Source organism: Pongo pygmaeus, chromosome 15, assembly GCF_028885625.2.
Source record: "Pongo pygmaeus isolate AG05252 chromosome 15, NHGRI_mPonPyg2-v2.0_pri, whole genome shotgun sequence".
Taxonomy (NCBI): Eukaryota; Metazoa; Chordata; class Mammalia; order Primates; family Hominidae; genus Pongo; species Pongo pygmaeus.
Genome location: NC_072388.2, coordinates 48,595,321 through 48,606,398, shown reverse-complemented (window position 1 = coordinate 48,606,398; position 11,078 = coordinate 48,595,321).

The following is an 11,078-nucleotide window of genomic DNA, read 5'->3' as shown; positions in this document are numbered from 1 at the left end:
CTACTTTCTCCCCCCAAATTGTATAGCATTTCTTTTGTTACGTGTTCTTACAAGCGATCGCAAACTTTCTGTATATATTACCTCCCTAACTATAAACTCCTCAAGGGCAATGACAATTTATATATTTCAGTCAATAATAAATGTTAACTAAGAAATTGATGGTAGAGAAGAAAATATGACATAAACATAAGCGCTGTGATACTATCATGGGTAGCATAACATTCACATTAAAATAGAAAAATAGGGCCGGGTGTGGTGGCTCAAGCCTGTAATCCCAGCACTTTGGGAGGCCGAGGAGGGCGGATCACGAGGTCAGGAGATCAAGACCATCTTGGCTAACACGGTGAAACCCTGTCTCTACTACAAAATACAAAAAACTAGCCGGGCGTGGTGGCGGGCGCGGTGGCGGGCGCGGTGGCGGGCGCGGTGGCGGGCGCCTGTAGTTCCAGCTACTCAGGCGGCTGAGGCAGGAGAATGGCGTGAACCCGGGAGGCGGAGCTTGCAGTGAGCCGAGATTGCGCCACTGCACTCCAGCCTGGGCGACAGAGCAAGACTCTGCCTCAAGAAAAAAGAAAAATAGAACTCACGTTTTTATGATGCTAAGGTACCACTTTTTTTTTCTTTAAGAGAACGGTGTCTCACTCTGTCACCCAGGCTGGAGTACAGTGGCTCGATCAAAGCTCATTGCTGCCTTAAACTCCTTGGCTCAAGCAGTCTTCTTAGCCTCTCAGTAGCTGGTACTACAGGTGTGCGCCACCACACCAGCCTTAGGATACCACTTAAATACATGTAGAACACCCTAAATCTGTTATAGCAGACACGTACACATAAAACCATCTATAAATCATTATTTTGCATATCCAATTATCTTTTTGGTTCTTCTTAAATTGGGTCTTTAATCACTTCTTTCTCTTAAAAATTCTAAGAGGGAAAGTCTGTTTTATTATTTTAAAAATTCTTCCATAATTACCTACAAGAATGTATAATATTGAGGCCAGCGTGGTGGCTCACAACTGTAATCCTAGCACTTTGGGAGGCTGATGCGGGTGGATAGCCTGAGGTCAGGAGTTCAAGACCAGCCTGGCCAACATGGTGAAACCCTGTCTCTACTAAAAATACAAAAATTAGCTGGGTGTGGTGGTAGGAGCCTGTAATCCAGCTACTTGGGAGGCTGAGGCAGGAGAATAACTGGAACTGGGTAGCGGAGGTTGCAGTGAGCCGAGATGGTGCCACTGCACTCCAGCCTGGGCGACAGAGCGAGACTTTGCTTAAAAAAAAAAAAGTATAATATTGAATGGGTACCCATTCATTATTAAGTATTATATTACCAGCACCTCACTAGGGTAACAAAAGCTACCTGTGGTTGTGGCAGACACTGTGTGCTAACTGACCAGTCTACATTTCTAACACCCTTCTCCCTTGGCTGACTCTACTGAAGAAGTTATCAAAGTTAGAAACTCAATCTCCTAGATGCCTGTATGGCTTAGGGAGGTCACTTGACAGTCTTGGCCAATGGGCTACAAGTGGAAGTTGACTAGTACCCCTTATTTCACTTCCCCCATCTTCCAGCCTGACACCTAAATGCAAGACACCTGCTGGGCACAGTGGCTCATGCCTGTAATCCCATTACTTTGGGAGACCAAGGTAGGAGGGTCACTTGAGTCCAAGAGTTCTAGACCAGCCTGGGCAATATTGCAAGACCTTGTCTCTACAAAAATATTTTAAAATGAGCAGGATGTGGTGGCACACAACTGTAGTCCCAGCTGCTCAGGAGAATTGCTTGAGCCCTGGAGGTTGAGGCTGCAGTGAGCTGTGATCACACCATTACACTCCAGTCTGGGTGACAGAGCAAGACTGTATCTAAAAAAAAAAAAAAAAAAAAAAACAAAAAAAACCTGAAGATGCCACAGCCATATTGCAACCATAGGTAGGACAAAGGCTTATAACTAGGGATGGGAGAATAGCAAGATTAGAAAGAGCCTGGGTCCATGATAGCATACCTGAGTCATTACAAGCTGTGGATTTCCTACTACGGTGGCCAGCATCTAGATGGTCCCCTGTGACCCTCAACTGCTGATATTCACACCTTCACACCTTTCAGTAGCCCCCTCCCAAAACAAATCAGTGCTGGTCTGTATGATCAACAGAACAGAACAGGAATGAGGGCATGTGCCTTTTTTTTTTTTTTTTTTTTTTTTGAGACACGGTGCTGCTCTGTTGACCAGGCTGGAGTGCAGTGGCATGATCTCAACTCACTGCAGCCTTGACCTTTCAGGCCCAAGTGACCCTCCCACCCTAGCCTCCCAAGTAGCTAGGACCACAGGCTTGTGCCACCACAACTGGCTAATTTTTGAATTTTGGAGAGACGGAGTCTCCCTATGTTGCCCAGGTCTTGAACTCCTGGGCTCAAGCAATCCTCCTGCCTCGGCCTTCCAAAGTGCTGAGATTGCAGGCATGAGCTACCATGCTTGGCCAAGGGTGTGTGACTTCTGATGCTGGATTATGAAAGGCATTGCAGCTAATGCTGCGCTCTCTTGGCTTGCTCACTCTGAGGAAAGCTAGCAGCCATCCTGTGAGGACAGTCAAGCAGTTCTGTACAGAGGCCCATGTGGAGAAAAACAGGCATCCTGTCAGCAGCAACCTGCTAATCATGAAAGTGAGCCACTGTCTGGTATGTACCAGTAGTCCCATCTACTCAGGAGGCTGAGGTGGGCAGATCACCTGAGCCTGGGAGGTGGAGGTTGCAGTGAACCGTGATCGCAACACTGCACTCCAGCCTGGGCTACAGAGTGAGACCCTGCCTCAAAAAAAGAGAGAGAGAGAAAGAAAAGAAAGAAGAAAGAAAAAAGAAAAGAAAAAGAAAAAGAAAAAAGAAAAGAAAAGAAAAAGGAAGGGAGGAAGGGAGGAAGGGAAGGAAGGGAAGGAAGGGAAGGAAGAGAAAGAAGCCACACTGTGGAAGTGGATCCTCCAGCCACAGTCAGGCCTTTAGATGACAGAAAGAAAAAAGAAAGAAAAAGAAAGGAAGGAAGGGAGGAAGGGAAGAAGGGAGGGAGCGGGGGAGGTCAGCCATTGTGGAAGTGGATCCTCCAGCCCCAGTGAAGCCTTTGGATGACTACAGCCCTGACAGCTGATAGCAAGCTCAGCAAAGACTCCAAGACAGAATTACCCAGCCAAGATGCTCCTGAATTCTTGAACTGCAGAAAACATGAGAGAGAAGAAATTATTATCATTTAAGCCATGACATTTTGGGCATTAGATTATAAATATATCAGAATTTTTGTTATATGAGTTTACACCAGTGTTGGGTAATTTTTTATTCGCAGCCACACAATCCTAACTGATAAACTACTCTGGAAATTTGGGGAAAAAAAAAAAAAAAAAAGCTATAAAAATTTTATGTGACTAAAGGAGTTCTTTAAAAAAAAAATCTGTCTTTTGATCCATCTTAAAAACTGTAGCTAAGGCAATATCTAATACAAAATGAGGTTTAATTTCTATACTAAGTTAAGAAGCAGAATGGGAAAAAATAAATCACATCTCATGAAACCTAAACTCTAGCCTTAGCTCTATCATTATTTGCCTGTGACACTTGGCAAATCAACTTGCTGCAGATCATTTTTTTTTTTTCATTTGAATGATGAGAGAACTAGACTAGATGATTTCTATAGCTCCCTTTAACTCCTAAATTCTGACCCTAAGAGCTATGACATCATTGGTGCTATTTTTCAGGGCTCTTGATAATGTTTAAAGAGAAAATTTTGCCTATAAAATTAGCATAATAATACTCAATACTGGAAAAAATGCAAGGAGACTGGCACTCACACACTGATGTTGGAACATAAACTGATTTAATCCCCGCAGAAAGCAATTTGGTATTATGTCAACAGTCTTTTTTCTTTTTCTTTTTCTTTTTTTTTTTTTGAGACAGGGTGTCACTGTGTTGTCCATGCTGGGGTGCAGTGGCACAATCATGGCTCACTGCAGCCTCGACCTCCCAGGCTCAAGCAAGCCTGCCACCTCAGCCTCCTGGACAGCTGAGACTACAGGCACAGACACATGCCCCCCACCCAGATAATTTTTTTTTTTTTGAGATGGAGTTTTGCTCTTGTTGCCTAGGCTAGAGTGCAATGGCATGATCTCGGCTCACTGCGACCTCCGCCTCCTGGGTTCAAGCGATTCTCCTGCCTCAGCCTCTCAAGTAGCTGGGATTATGGGCATGTGCCACCACACCTGGCTAATTTTGTATTTTTAGTAGAGATGAGGTTTCACTATGTTGGTCAAGCTGGTCTTGAACTCCTGACCTCAAGTGATCCACCCGCTTCGGCCTCCCAAAGTGCTGGGGTTACAGGCGTGAGCCACCGTGCCCAGTCAGGATAATTCTTTGATGCTTTCTTGAGATGGGGTCTCACTATGTGGCCCAGGCTGGTCTGAAACTCCTGAGCTCAAGTGATCCTCCTGCCTCAGCTTCCCAAAGTGCTGGGATTACAGGAATCAGCCACTGCACCCGGCTATCAACAGTCTTTTTAAAGTCAATATCATAATACAAAAGAATGGTATTGTAATCTTAAAGGTGGAACATATAGTATCATTACAAGTTACATTTCTAAAGAGTTTATAACATAGGGAAATACATTTTCATGCTAAGAGAAAATTGAAAAAGAATAAAAATATCTATACTAGTAGTTTTCATTGGGTAGTGAATCTAGAGATTATTTTCTTCTCCACTCCAGTTGTTTTTATATTTTCCAATTTTTCATAAAGACCATGGCTCACTTTTATAATTGTAAAGGCTTAATGTGAGGTTAGTTAGAGAAGTTAAAATTCAGACAGGAAAATTCAAGAGAATAAAAAAAATTAAGGAAAAAAGTTAAAGAGGATGACTATAGGTAGGCTAACTAAGCCCAGAGTCTACGGAGGGTATCTTGGGGGTTGGTCAGAAAAAGATGTTGGCAGTAAGATAGGTTAGTGAAAGGAGAGGCAGTTGGTGAGGCTATGACTTGGAAAATTGGATTAGGAAATAAGCAAACATATATGGCACAAACCCAAGAGGAATAGAGTTTATAGAGTCCTAGAAATCAAGACCAAAGGGAAGTAAAAAATAAAATATTCAACAGAATATATGTACATAGTGATCACCTAAATAACAGCTAGAATAGGAAGATTAGTATAAATACTCTATATAGGCATTGGATAACACACGTTACATGTTGGAGTTAATCACTAGACCATGAAACCACAAAAAATCAAGGAGTGTTTTTTTTTACATGGAATGGAATATAAGCACTAGGTTATACATAATTGGAAATTAATATTGGAGCATAATGTTCATTTTTGCCTCTGGTTAGAATTAATATAATAATGTCACTTCTGTGGTCAGTAAGCATAAGCGTAAGAGGGGACTGAACGCCATGTCTGGCACTCACTTTCACTTTCTGGGAGCTGAGTAGTCAGGAGACCAACAGTGAGCATGGCCAATAACATCCCCAGCAAGTATGTGTGATTTCAAAATACAATAAAGGGGCTGTGTCAACTTGCTGAGGCTCTAGAAGGGAACTTCCTTCCCTCTGGGCTTTCTAGATTAAGGTGTTTTCCCTTAACATGTGTCTCCTCACCAAATTAAAATTAATTTGTACTTCAGTACAAAAACTGAATGGTTGAGTACCTTTAAGAAATGAGGCCGGGTGCAGTGGCTCACGCCTGTAATCCCAACACTTTGGGAGGCCAAGGTGGGTGGATCACAAAGTCAGTAGATCGAGACCATCCTGGCTAACATGGTGAAACCCTGTCTCTACTAAAAATACAAAAAATTAGCCAGGCGTGGTGGTGGCCGCCTGTAGTGCCAGCTACTCGGGAGGCTAAGGCAGGAAAATGGCATGAACCCGGAAGGCAGAGCTTGCAGTGAGCCGAGATCATGCCACTGCGCTCCAGCCTGGGCGACAGAGCAAGACTGTCTCAAAAGAAAAAGAAAAAAGAAAAGAAAAGAAACTACTTATAAGAGTTGTTTTTGAAATTACAAATCAAGGTAACAGAAAAGTTCTGCCTTAGATATCTGTACTGATTGTAACCTGGAGACGAAGCAAAGCCCAAACAAACTTACCATTAGCTTAGCATGCCAGTATACTTCCTTATACCCAGTATGGGGCTCCATAACATGGGAAATGAATTATTCTTGTCTGACTGATCCTCTGGTTGTTGGTTTTTCTCCATCCTCTAATTATAAGCATTCCTTTGAGTAGTCCTTGTCACCCTGTCCTATTCTTTCTTCAGGGGACAACTTATCCACATTCATGGCAATGTACTGAAGAAATATATGTTGAGCACCAACTATGAACCAGGCACCAGGACACACCAAGAACACATTGTTCATGATGCAGAGAAGAAACACTTGCATAACAACAATATATTGTGGTAAGTGTTCTACTAAAGATTAATGTGAATTACCAGGAAAGCAGAAAGAAGGGAATGACACATCTGAGAAGTCTTCATAAAAGTACATTGCTAAAGGATGACCAAAATGTTCAAAGGTGAAAATGACAATTTCAGGCAAAGGGAACAATTGATGCAAAGGCATGTAATTACGACACAGCATAGCATGTCTAGAAAAGGACAAGAAGTTTGGTGTGGAGCAATTAGGGGAGTGCAAGGAGATGCAAAGATACACAGCTGGAGATAAAGTGGGTGCTGTGGAAAGTCTTCTAAGCCCTGCTAATGAGTTTCAACTTTATTCACTATGCATTGAAAGCCATTGAAAGGGGTTAAGCAAGAAAGAGACATGATCATATTTGTATTTTATTTATGTTTTTCTTTCTTTCTTTTTTTTTTTTTTTTTGAGGCGGAGTCTCACTCTGTCACCAGGCTGGAGTGCAGTGGCACAATCTCCGCTCACTGCAACCTCCGACTCCCTGGTTGAAGGGATTCTCCTGCCTCAGGCTCCCTAGTAGCTGGCGTTACAGGCACGCACCACTACGCCCAACTAATTTTTCTATTTTTAGTAGAAACGGGGTTTCACCGTGTTGGCCAGAACGGTCTCAATCTCCTGACCTCGTGATCTGCCCGCCTCGGCCTCCCAAAGTGCTGGGATTACGGGCATGAGCCACCACGCCCGGCCCATATTTGTATTTTTTTTTTTTTTTTTTTTTTCTGAGAAGGAGTCCTGCTCTGTCGCCCAGGCTGGAGTGCAGTAGCTCAATCTCAGCTCACTGCAAGCTCCGCCTCCCGGGTTCCCGCCATTCTCCTGTCTCAGCCTCCCGAGTAGCTGGGACTACAGGCGCCTGCCACCACGCCCAGCTAATTTTTTGTATTTTTAGTAGAGACGGGGTTTCACAGTGTTAGCCAGGATGGCCGATCTCCTGACCTCATAATCCGCCCGCCTTGGCCTCCCAAAGCGCTGGGATTACAGGCGTGAGCCACCGCGCCCGGCCCCATGTTTGTATTTTAAAATGACCCCTTTGGTAACCGTGTGGATATTTCCCCGCTAAGATTTAAGCAGGTAAGATGCATTTCAATAATCCAGGTGAGAAGTGATAGGAGCCTAAACTAAGAGAGTGGCAGTAGGAGACGAAGAGGAAAGATAGATTCAAGAGGCAGAATTTATCAGATCTATGAGCAAAAGAATGTAGGAGGTAAAAAGAGGGAACAATCAAAGTCCAAAGTTTTGAGTATAGTCAGCTAGTTGGACATTGATACCAATAAATAAAAAAAAAAAAAGAATATGAGACAAGAATGAGAGGGATGAGGCAAGGGGAAGGAAGAAAATATCTTTTTCAGATATGTTGAGTTTGAAGAGTCCATTGAGATATCCAAGAGCAGATGCCTTGTGAGCAGTTGAATATAAGAGTATGGAGCTTGGAAATAAGTGTGGGTCAAGGCCGGGCACGGTGGCTCACGCCTGTAATCCCAGCACTTTGAGAGGCCGAGGTGGGTGGATCACGAGGTCAGGAGATCAAGACCAGCCTGGCCAAACACAGTGAAACCCCGTCTCTACTAAAAATACAAAAATTAGCTGGGAGTGGTGGCCGGCGCCTGTAATCCCAGCTACTCAGGAGGCTGAGGCACGAGAATCACTTGAACCCAGGAGGCAGAGGTTGCACTGAGCCGAGATTGCATCACTGCACTCCAGCCTGGGAGACAGCAAGACTCCGTCTCAAAAAAAAAAGAAAGAAAGAAATGTGTGCGCTAAAGCCATCACAAAGTGACAGCTTCAATGTTGAAAGGAAATGAAATCTGGATAATATAGGATGGAAAGTATCTACTTTCATCAAGAAATTCAAAATTTCCTCCAATATTCTACTCTCAAAAACTGAGTCCTGTATTGTCATCTACTTATTAGATTTTCCATTTGGACATCCTACCATCACCTCAAATATGAATGAATCTAATGATATTATAGGTAAAAAATGGTTGAATATTGGAATTATACAATGTTTCAACATTAATAATTAGCATTTCACATCTGTATTATCACAGCAGTGTCCTGGATTCCTTACCTCCTAGCTCATCTTCTTATAATTCATATTGCCAAATGTTTCTCCAAACCCTTTCTTCACATCTTACTCCCCTGTCCAAAACCCTTTAGAGTTGCCCTATTAATTACTACAGTCAAGCTAAGCCCCACCCTCACTTTCCATTGCTTCTCAACATTATTCTCCGCCTAATAGGGCTGGGCTCATCAATGTCCTGTGAACCAACCCACAATGTTCATTCCATTCTTAGCTCATGCTGACCCATTACCTGGAATTTCCTACTCTTGGTTTATCTAAATCCGGTCTAAAAGAACTTTTACAACTGTCTCTCAGCTTTTCTTTTTTTTTTTTTTTTTTTTTTTGAGACGGAGTCTCGCTCTGTGCCAGGCTGGAGTGCAGTGGCATGATCTCCGCCTCCCAGGTTCAAGCGATTCCCCTGCCGCAGACTCTCGAGTAGCTGGGACTACAGGCGTGCTACACCGCACCCAGCTAATTTTTGTATCCTTGGTAGAGACAGGGTTTCACCATGTTGGCCAGGATGGTCTTGTGACCTCGTGATTGGCCCCCATCTCAGCCTCCCAAAGTGCTGGGATTACAGGCGTGAGCCACCATGCCCAACCAGCTTTTTGACCATGATTCTCTCTGATAAAGCTAACTCAAAATCCATTATCAATCCCTTTCATCCTGTCCTCTTCCACTAGAGAGGATAGAAGGTAAGTGCTTCTTTTCTGAGACTCCTTTGTAGTTAGGAAAGACCATGTGATGAATTCCAGCCAATGGTTCTGCCTCCTTTTCCTTCCTGCCTTGAAAACAGGCACAAGTACTTAGAGCTGCAGCAGATATCTTGGAATCATAAATCCACAAACCAGCACACTAAGGATTACAGAGTGGTAAAACACAAATTTTGGGGTTCTTGACCAAATCCCTGAGCCACACCAGGCCAGGACTGCCTATTTCTTGGATTTACTATGTCAGGAAATAAGTCCCTAATTGTTTAGGCTACAGTTGCCTATCTTTTTTTTCTCTTTGGTTTTGCTGCAGAAAACATTCCAAATTTATATATGTATATATATTTTTTTTTTCAAGGAATAGCACACCCTATAGCAAACAGATTCATGACAGTCTTTATGACACAAAGATTAATATTCACTTGATAGTGGCTGTGCATGTGGCTCTTACCATAATCCTAGCACTTTGGGAGGCTGAAGCGGGAGGATCCCTTGAGCCCAGGAGTTCGAGACCAGCCTGGGCAACATAGGGAGACCTTGTCTCTATTTAAAAAAAAAAAAAAAAAAGAGCCAGGCCTGGTGGCTTACGCCTGTAATCCCAGCACTTTGGGAGGCCAAGGCAGACAGATCGCCTGAGGTAGGAGTTTGAGACCAGCCTGGCCAACATGGTGAAACCCCTTCTCTACTAAAAATACACACACACAAAATTAGCTGGGCATGGTGGTGTGGGCCTGTAATCTCAGCTAATGGGAGGCTAAGGCAGGAGAATCACTTGAACCCGAGAGACAGAAGTTGCAGTGAGCCAAGATCACGCCACTGCACTCCAGCCTAGGTGACAGAACAAGACTCCATCTCAGAAAAAAAAACTCACTTGATAATTCAAACATGTATCTAATGACAAACTGTTTTTCGAAGCAAGCTAGAATGTATAGGCACACAAACATTCCACCAATTACGGCTTTTTGCAGCAGCTATTCTCTCTGAGGTTCACAGAGTCTAAGGTAACAGTTTATTGAAAAATAAAAAGTATAGGCCAAGCGTGGTGGCTCATGCTTGTAATCCCAGCACTTTGGGAGGCCAAGGTGGGAGGATTGTTTGAGCCCGGGATTTCAAGGTTACAGTGAGCTATGATCATGCCACTGCACTCTAGTCTGGGCGACAGAGCAAGACCCTGTCTCAAAAACAAACAATAACAAAGTACTTCTCTTAGTTAAAGGGAGAATTCCAATTCTTCAGTAGTGATATGGTTAAGTTATTCTCCTTTACGGAAACTAGAATAGGGAGTGCCAAGTTCTAAATTTTTTAACCAGAAAAGTTTATTTCTTGCCCATAGTTAGTCCAAAATGAGTTCCTGATCAGCCCTTCTACAAAGATCCGTCTAGAAAACCTGTTCCTTATATCTTAGGGCTCCTCCATCCTCAAATAAGCTGTGATATTCTGTATAAAGTCAGAAGAAAGGAAAGTACCATGGAAGAGAGCTTGAGAGGATTTTATGGATGAAACCAGGAATCAATATATATCACTTTCATTCACATTCCACTGGCTAGAACTCAGTTGTGAGGCTGCATCTAACTGCGAGGCAGGGTGGGAAATGTAGTCTATTAGTACACAAAAGAAGGAAAGGAAATGAATTCTGTGAATTGCTAGACAATCTGTGCCACACTTGTATAAAAAAAGAAAAGAAAAAAATTTGAAGTTAAAATGGAATAAGGAAGGCAAGTCCCTTACCTTAATAAGGAAGATAAAGCAATTTTAAAGTCACTCTCCTACAGCATTTTCATACTCAAATCCCTGTTCTTCCACTGGTTTAAAAAAAATGGCCTCCATCCTCCAAGGTATGGAGAGACTGGACTTTACTGACATATATTAACCTTTTGCTTTCCCATCT